Genomic DNA, 8,194 nt, shown 5'->3' with positions numbered 1-8,194 from the left:
AGTCTAGAATAACATTTAACCGGGATGTGAACATTTGCCTTTTCACACAAATATTTTTCACAGGTGCTTGGACAGGACCCCCCTCCCTATCTAAACCTTCGGTGTAGTTGACTTTTTTCTATAGAAATTCCTTTAAAGTCAGGTACATAACATGTTCCATTTTGAATCTCTAAAAATTAACGGAAAATAAATGATTAATGTATCCCCCCACTGCATTTGAAAAAAAAAATCTTTTATGTGCAGGTTGGGGTTGTTTTAAATAAATCGGTTGTTTTTCATTTAGTTTTCAGATATCTTATATGGAGTATGTTGTGTACCTGTAATTAAATTCCTTTCTTCTCCACCTGCACCACATTCCCACTTAGTCAACACAAATTTACCTTTAATTGAATACTGCTCTGTTGTCTGGGATGGTTGTTCGTTACAAGATGTCGAAAAATTAGAAAAAGTTCAACTCTATGCAGCAAGAATCTTCACTGGCTTACCCATATTATCTTCAAGAGAGTCCCTTTATTTAGAAACAGGTTGGATGCTTCTTTCCGAGAGACGAAAATTAGCAAAATTGAGCACAATGTATAAAATTCATAATAATTTGGCACCGGATTATTTAAAAGAAATTGTCCCTTCTATCAGGACTTTAGAATCGAATTACAATACACGCAATCGAGAAGACTATACTATTCCAAAATGAAGACTAGAAATATTCAAGAAATCGTTTGTTCCTGACACGATCAATAAATGGAATAGTTTTAGTTTACTTATCAGAAACAATTCCTCCTTTACAGGTTTCAAAAGCAGTGTTCAATTAAACCAAATTAAACCTCCGTCCTATTTTTGCTTCGGCAAGAGACGACCTAACATCATACACACAAAACTTAGACATAACTGTATCTTAAACTTCGACCTTTTCAGAAAAAATATTATTGAAAGCCCTAATTGCCAATATGGATTACCAGAAGATTCTTATCATTTGTTTGTAGGTTGTAAAAATTATACCAATGCACGAAATGAATTGTTTTCAAACCTGTTGAACTTAAATCAAATTAACATTATAATTGTCATTTACTTTTGTGGGGAGATGAATCACCGAGTGTCAATTTATTTAGCTGTTCAAAGATTTATAAGAGATTGTGGCAGATTCTTGTAATTTCAATTATGCTGCCTAAACCAAATTCAACAGATTGAACTGTTTATACATGTACGTTTGTTCAATAATTTAACTATCTTAGTAATATCCATTTCTATGTACTTTCCATTCTAAACTGTTATACATGTACTTGGTAAGAACCTCTAAGTTGTAAGAACTTGTGTTCGAACCATTTGTATATATTTATGCAATAAAATATGTTCAAACCACTTTACCTGTATTTTTCCAACATGTTGGCTAAGTGGGAAGACGCCTTGTGTACATGACTTTCTACCAAAAATGTGTAAACTGCCCCGAGTTCTAAATTCGGAGGGAGTCCTGTCCTCAAGCACCTGTAATATTTAAGCACCTGTGATATTTTCTATGAAATCCCCTTACTTTCTTTGCCAGATGCAAAATGCATATACAGCCGAAGGAATATGTGGCTCTTTACTTAATATATATCTTACATGTGTTCAATTTCTTATAAACAAATCAATTCCTTTGGATACTCCCCTTCTTTGATATTTATAACAAAGGCAAAGGTCCGATCCCAAAATATGATTTCAAATAGAAAGAAAGATTGAAGAACTGAACAATTTATAATAATTTACATAACTTACACATATGTACTGCAATAAAAAATAGCAATGATGCCGCTTGCAGGTATCGCTGTAATTGAATTATAAAGAATATTAATTTTGACTTTAAAATGGGTAACGTTTTTAGGCGTGTACCGTATTGGAAAAATGTGCAAAAAGAGGACGTGTGGAATTTCCATTGTTTACATGATTATTTCAAACAGTCAAACACCTGAAGATGTGAACCCATCGCACCTGCAGGGTCGTGTGTGTATACAACGCGTGGTTCGAACCATTGTTTAATTGATGACACCAATCAGTTTCAATTCCTGTTTATATAAGATCGACCGTGAAAATTAAAGTTGAAATGAAAATCCAGTTTTAAACTGTAATAATTGTGATTTATTTGTATTCACCAAGCTTCATGTACATGTATTGTGTATTTTTATTTACTGTGCTGGATATTTACTTACTCACTTCGGGTAGGTACTCCTTGATAAGAATTACAACATAATACCACTTATTTTGTAACAAAACACTCGATATTGAAAAAATAAAACTGAAAAATACTAGTATACCCGGACCTTTTATGTTAGGCGGACCTTTTCTTATACGGGCCGGACCCTTTTAGAGCAAAGGCGGACTCTAAATGTTAACATTATGGGTCCGCCCCGGACCATTTTACGAGGCGGACCTTAAATTATACGACACCGTCCGGCTCTTTGTCTAACTTTAATATTTTCATGCTTTCGCGTTGATATTTGACTATATCTTTTGTTTGAACACAGAAAAACTTTAAATGGAATGGACAATCAGTTAATTAGATTTCATACAATTGTACTCAGATCATTGAGTCCGGCTGTTTGACCAGGGTCTGTAAGCAGAGGGGGATGGGAAAAGTTTTGAAATTAACGGATATACATGTAATTAATATAACATACTAGTAATTAACATATTTTTTGAAATTGATTTTACAATATGTTAATTCTTTCAACATTTGGGGGATAAGCATCGGTATACATGTATTATATTATTAAATTCTTAACTTATCTAAATATGTTTTGTGAATAATATACTTGTGTATAAGAAACCTGCTTTGTTTTACAGAATCTTTACAATATATTTTTTCTGCGTGTGAAATATGAAGTATTATAATTTCATGTTCTTTCGACCCATTGATACCAATACCAATTAAGTCCACTTCATATGATATATGAGTGGTTGGTGTAATATTCAAAGCAATGTTGGATGCAAAGTTAAAAACTGGAAAAAAACAAACAAACCACGAACTTTATGGTCATTGATGTGTACGAAAGCCCATTGAGCTCATTTTCGTAGGTAAATTTTTTTTTATCTTCGCGAAACTTCGCGAAACTTTCGCAATATAACGCGTTAGTTTCGCGAATAAACGCGTAATTTTCTCGAATAAACGCAAAACTTTCGCGAATAAACGCGAAACTTTCGCGATATAACGCGTTCCTTTCGCGAATGAACGCGAAACTTTCGCGATATAACGCGTTACTTTCGCGAATAAACGCGAAACTTTCGCGAATAATTGCGAAACTTAAATATTAATATTGTTATTTCATACAAGAACACCTATGAAGAACAAATACTATATTATTGATTTAAAATAAAAGAAAAAAAATATTATATAAAGATGTAAATGAATCAGATTCAACATTATACAAATTGATATAAATTTAAACGTAGGAAATCTTTAAAATCTTAGTACTGATTTTCAAAGGACATAATGCATCGCGCTTCTCACATCCAATGGGTGCTGTATTATTGAAAATGAGGCTGCAACATATTTTAATTATAACAACTAGACTTTGACCCGTGCTTGCACGGGTTGGTATTGGATATGATATCGGACATTTACGAAATACATATATCAACACAACGTATTGTTGACATTTATATAACCAAGCTTTAAGCCTACAATAATGATATTAATTTCACTACACTCTGCTTAGTTAGAATTATCTAACCGCCTTTGCCACAGTTAAAATGCCTCCCATATGCCTGTTATGTAGCAAAAAAATTCAGAATCGCTTCGAAACGATTTTGGAGAAAATTATTTAATGAAGCTGCATTGAAAATAACAGTTAAATTATTCTCAACAAACATTTTTGTACGGAAGCATATTAGTGCCACATATATACACTTCACATTTTTTTTATTTTCTACACTTTAAAGTGTAAATTTTACACTTTAATCTGTAAAATTTACACTTTAATCTGTAAAATTCACACTTTAAAGCGTAAAATTTACTCTTAAATCTGTAAATTTTACACTTTAATCTGTAAAATTCACACTTTAATCTGTAAATTTTACACTTTAATCTGTAAATTTTACACTTTAATCTCTAAAATTCACACTTTAAAGTGTAAAATATACACTTTAATATGTAAATTTTACACTTAAAAGTGTTAGATTTACACACTATCTTGTAAAATTGGCTTATATATACTCATACATTGGAGAGTATTTATCATTTCCGATGGTTTGATCGAAGCATTATGAACTGAAATATTTTAATTAGCAATTATTTCAAACTTTGTCTTAAATGCAGTGACATCATTACATACTGATATTTAAAAAAAATTGTACTGTATACAAATGAATAAAATTGATGCTTTAAACTAGTAAAAGTCTTGTATACATTTAGCAGGCTTGTAGACTGCGTATTTGCAGAAAAGTGAACAAAAAAGTCAAAACCCCAAAACAATGTTACAGATAATTCTACATTTTATGTTGCGGCCACCATATAAATATAATTATGTGGTGGCCGGCTGGTCGTCAGATAAATTAGTGGTGATCGCTAGTTTTTAGTCCATTAAATTATCACTTTTTTCAGTTTTTGTGAAAATTTTAATCTGATTGAAAAAGACGAGGGAAACAGCTTGCATTATAAAAAGCCCTTAGCGTTGAACATTTTTTGGCCATGCGACACTGATACATTTTGTCGAAGAGAATTTAATTATAACTGTTTCAGTTTTTGAAAAATTGAAAACTGTTAATGAGAACTCATTTCTCGATTGCAATGTTTATTATTAAAGCAAGATCAAAGAAATGTCAGACATTTAATTAAAACAGCCATGTGGTGTATTTTACAGATTAATGTGTGAATTTTACAGATTAAAGTGTAAAATTTACAGATTAAAGTGTGAATTTTACACTTTAAAGTGTGAATTATACAGATTAAAGTGTAAAATTAACAGATTAAAGTGTAAAATTTACAGATTAAAGTGTAAAATTTACAGATTAAAGTGTGAATTTTACAGATTAAAGTGTGAATTTAACACTTTAAAGTGTAAATTTACAGATTAAACTGTAATTTTACACTTTAAAGTGTGAAATTTACACTTTAAAGTGTGAATTTTACAGATTAAAGTGTAAAATTTACAGATTAAAGTGTAAAATTTACAGATTAAAGTGTGAATTTTACAGATTAAAGTGTGAATTTTACACATTAAGGTGTGAATTTTACACTTTAAAGTGTAAAATTTACAGATTAAAGTGTAAAATTTACAGATTAAAGTGTGAATTTTTCACTTTAAAGTGTGATTTTTACACTTTAAAGTGTGAATTTTACACTTTAAAGTGTAAAATTTACAGATTAAAGTGTGAAATTTACAGATTAAAGTGTAAAATTTACATTTCAAACTGTAGAAAATAAAAAAATGTGAAGTGTATATGTGGCACTAATACGCTTCCGTATTTTTGAGGCTGTAAATACCTTTCATCTAAAAATTTAATTCATTTTAATGAAGAATTCAACACTTTTTCACCAACGTTTTTTACTCGCTTCGAATTTACACACCAGGGGCCCGTTTCACAATGCTATCTTAAGACAAATATCTGTCTTAAGACTAAAATTTGTCATAAGTTTTTTTCATAGCTGTTTCACAAAAGTGTCTTTACTTATGATAATCTTAAGATTGTTCAAAATCTTAAGACACCCAGATACTTCTCTTAGGTCAATTTTAAACATGGCGGCGGCCTATGTTTTGATAAGAAATAGGCAACTTAAAAGGCGCGAGCGTGTATTCAGGGACAGAATCAACCCATTAGATTATATGAACGATTGTGACATCTTAGAGAAGTTCTGTTTGCCACGACATGTTATCTTTGACTTATGTAATGAGCTTAATGATCGTTTAGAGCACCAAACCAAAAAATTACACGCCCTTCCAACATCATTGCAAGTCATTCTTGCGCTTCGCTTTTATGCAAGTTTTCAAGCTGTATGCGCAGATCTTCATGGTATAAGTAAAGCAAGTGTGTCCAGAATTGTTTACGCTGTTACATCTACTCTAGTTGCCTTACGTCCTGTCTATATTAAATTTCCTTCTACTGACAGAGATATAAACAATACTATACTGGACTTCGCTCATATATGTAATTTCCCAAATGTGATGGGGGCAATAGACGGGACACATATTCCTATTCAGGCACCTTCAACTCATGAGTATTTGTTTGCTAACAGAAAATACTTTCATTCAATAAATGTGATGGCAGTTTGCAATTCCAATTTGAAATTTTTGAATTTGAAGGCAAAGTGGCCTGGATCATCTCATGACGCATTTGTGTTCTCAAATTCTGTTTTGTGTCAAATGTTTGAGAATGGCAACATTAACAGAGGTTGTCTAGTTGGTGACAGTGCGTGCCCGTTAAAGAATCACTTACTAACACCCGTCTTGAACACAAGCAACTCCCATGGGGAGGTATACAATGATGCCCACGCTAAAACCAGGGCCCCCATTGAGCGAGCGTTTGGCGTCCTTAAAATGAGGTTCCGATGCATCGAACGCTCCGGAGGGACCCTACTTTTTCGGCCCGAGAGGTGACTGCTTATGTGGTGCTACATAATATTTGCATCAAAAACAACGTCCATGTGCCCCGAAACATAAATAATTATCATGTTTTTCAACAACCAGACAATGTTATATTCCAAGGAGTAAACAATGACGGTGCCGAAGTTAGAAGATTAATTCAAACTCGATCTTGAGAACTAAGTAATTGCCATCTTTCCTTTGAATATTGTGTTCACTCAAATTTTATTAATATTTCAAAATTGTTTCTGTTGCTTTATATACTGGTATTAATAAAGTAATAGTAATTTAAAGATTATAACCAACAATCAATAAAAGAACACTATTTTCCTCACTGGTTTGTTTTTATTATTCTTATCAAAAGAAAGTACAAAAACATACGGTACAATATATCCAGAAATGTTATTAAATATATATTTATGCTGCAGATTTCGTAAATAAATTCTTTACTTTACAATTTACTGATTGAATTTTTATGTAATCGCTCCTTTAATAATTATCTTAAGATTATCTTAAGATAAGTTAAAGTTATGACAGCTTTGTGAAACAGCTATGTCATATCTTATGATTATCATAAGTCAAATCTTATGACATGTCTTATGATAAATCTTATGACAACTTTGTGAAACGGGCCCCAGGTTAACATTTGGAACTGGCGGGAATTTTTCATATTAATTGCACTGAGTTAAATTATCTCCGTATTTCCTTTGATGAACAGAATATATGACAAATTTTCAATGAAATATTACATGTACTTGTAAAAACGCTTCTGAGTTTATCCATGCAAACAGGGACGTATATACTTATATATGTCTCTGATGTAAATGTGATATTGTGGAAACATAAACTAAAGAGCCTCCCGTGATTAGCATGAATGTAATGCGCATGCGCAAAATTGTAAAATCCAAATAATCCAGATGATTTCCGGATTTTTTAAAGGAATTTTCGATGATTATTAATTAGCGAAGCTTGATTGAGAAAAACTGAAAACAAATTGGTAATCCTCAAGTACCAATGATGTTTAAAATATATAAAACAAAAGACAATACTCTTCCGATTTCTTGGTATTAAAGCCCAAAAATTCGAGTCTATTATTTCAATATAGTAGTATAGATTTTTTAAGTATCGTTTTAGAATTCAAAGGATATCATTGTTTAAAACGTTATAATATATGTTAAATCGCCGCGACATAAATTAACGTCTAGTTTAATATTAGAAAGGTAGGCAAGCTGTGAATTGAAATTTTTAAGCTATTGTTCAAATCTAGATGACGTAAATTCGTCCTTTAAATTTATCACAGATGTCATATGAAAATCAATACTAAGATTTTAAAGGTTTCAGACGGTTGAATTTATATTAATTTTATAATAAAAAGATAATCAATGAATGCCTGTTCAAACAAAGGGTCGGCGAACAAATGAAAATCAAAAAATGATGCTCTAACTTATTATCTACTTCGGTTACATAACATACAAAGATGTTATAAAGTTTTATCAGATTTACTAATATCTATATGTAATAAAAATAATTTGTCTTCATAACTCAACGTAACACGGGTATATAATAATAATGAATAATAAGTATTTCATAACTTTAAACTTAAAATGTGTTTGTTTTCAATCGTTTTCCTTCATAAGGGTTCTTGT

Source organism: Crassostrea angulata, chromosome 6, assembly GCF_025612915.1.
Source record: "Crassostrea angulata isolate pt1a10 chromosome 6, ASM2561291v2, whole genome shotgun sequence".
In the NCBI taxonomy this organism is placed as follows: Eukaryota; Metazoa; Mollusca; class Bivalvia; order Ostreida; family Ostreidae; genus Magallana; species Magallana angulata.
The sequence above is the reverse complement of the archived record's forward strand: the minus strand, read 5'-3'. Positions refer to the sequence as shown.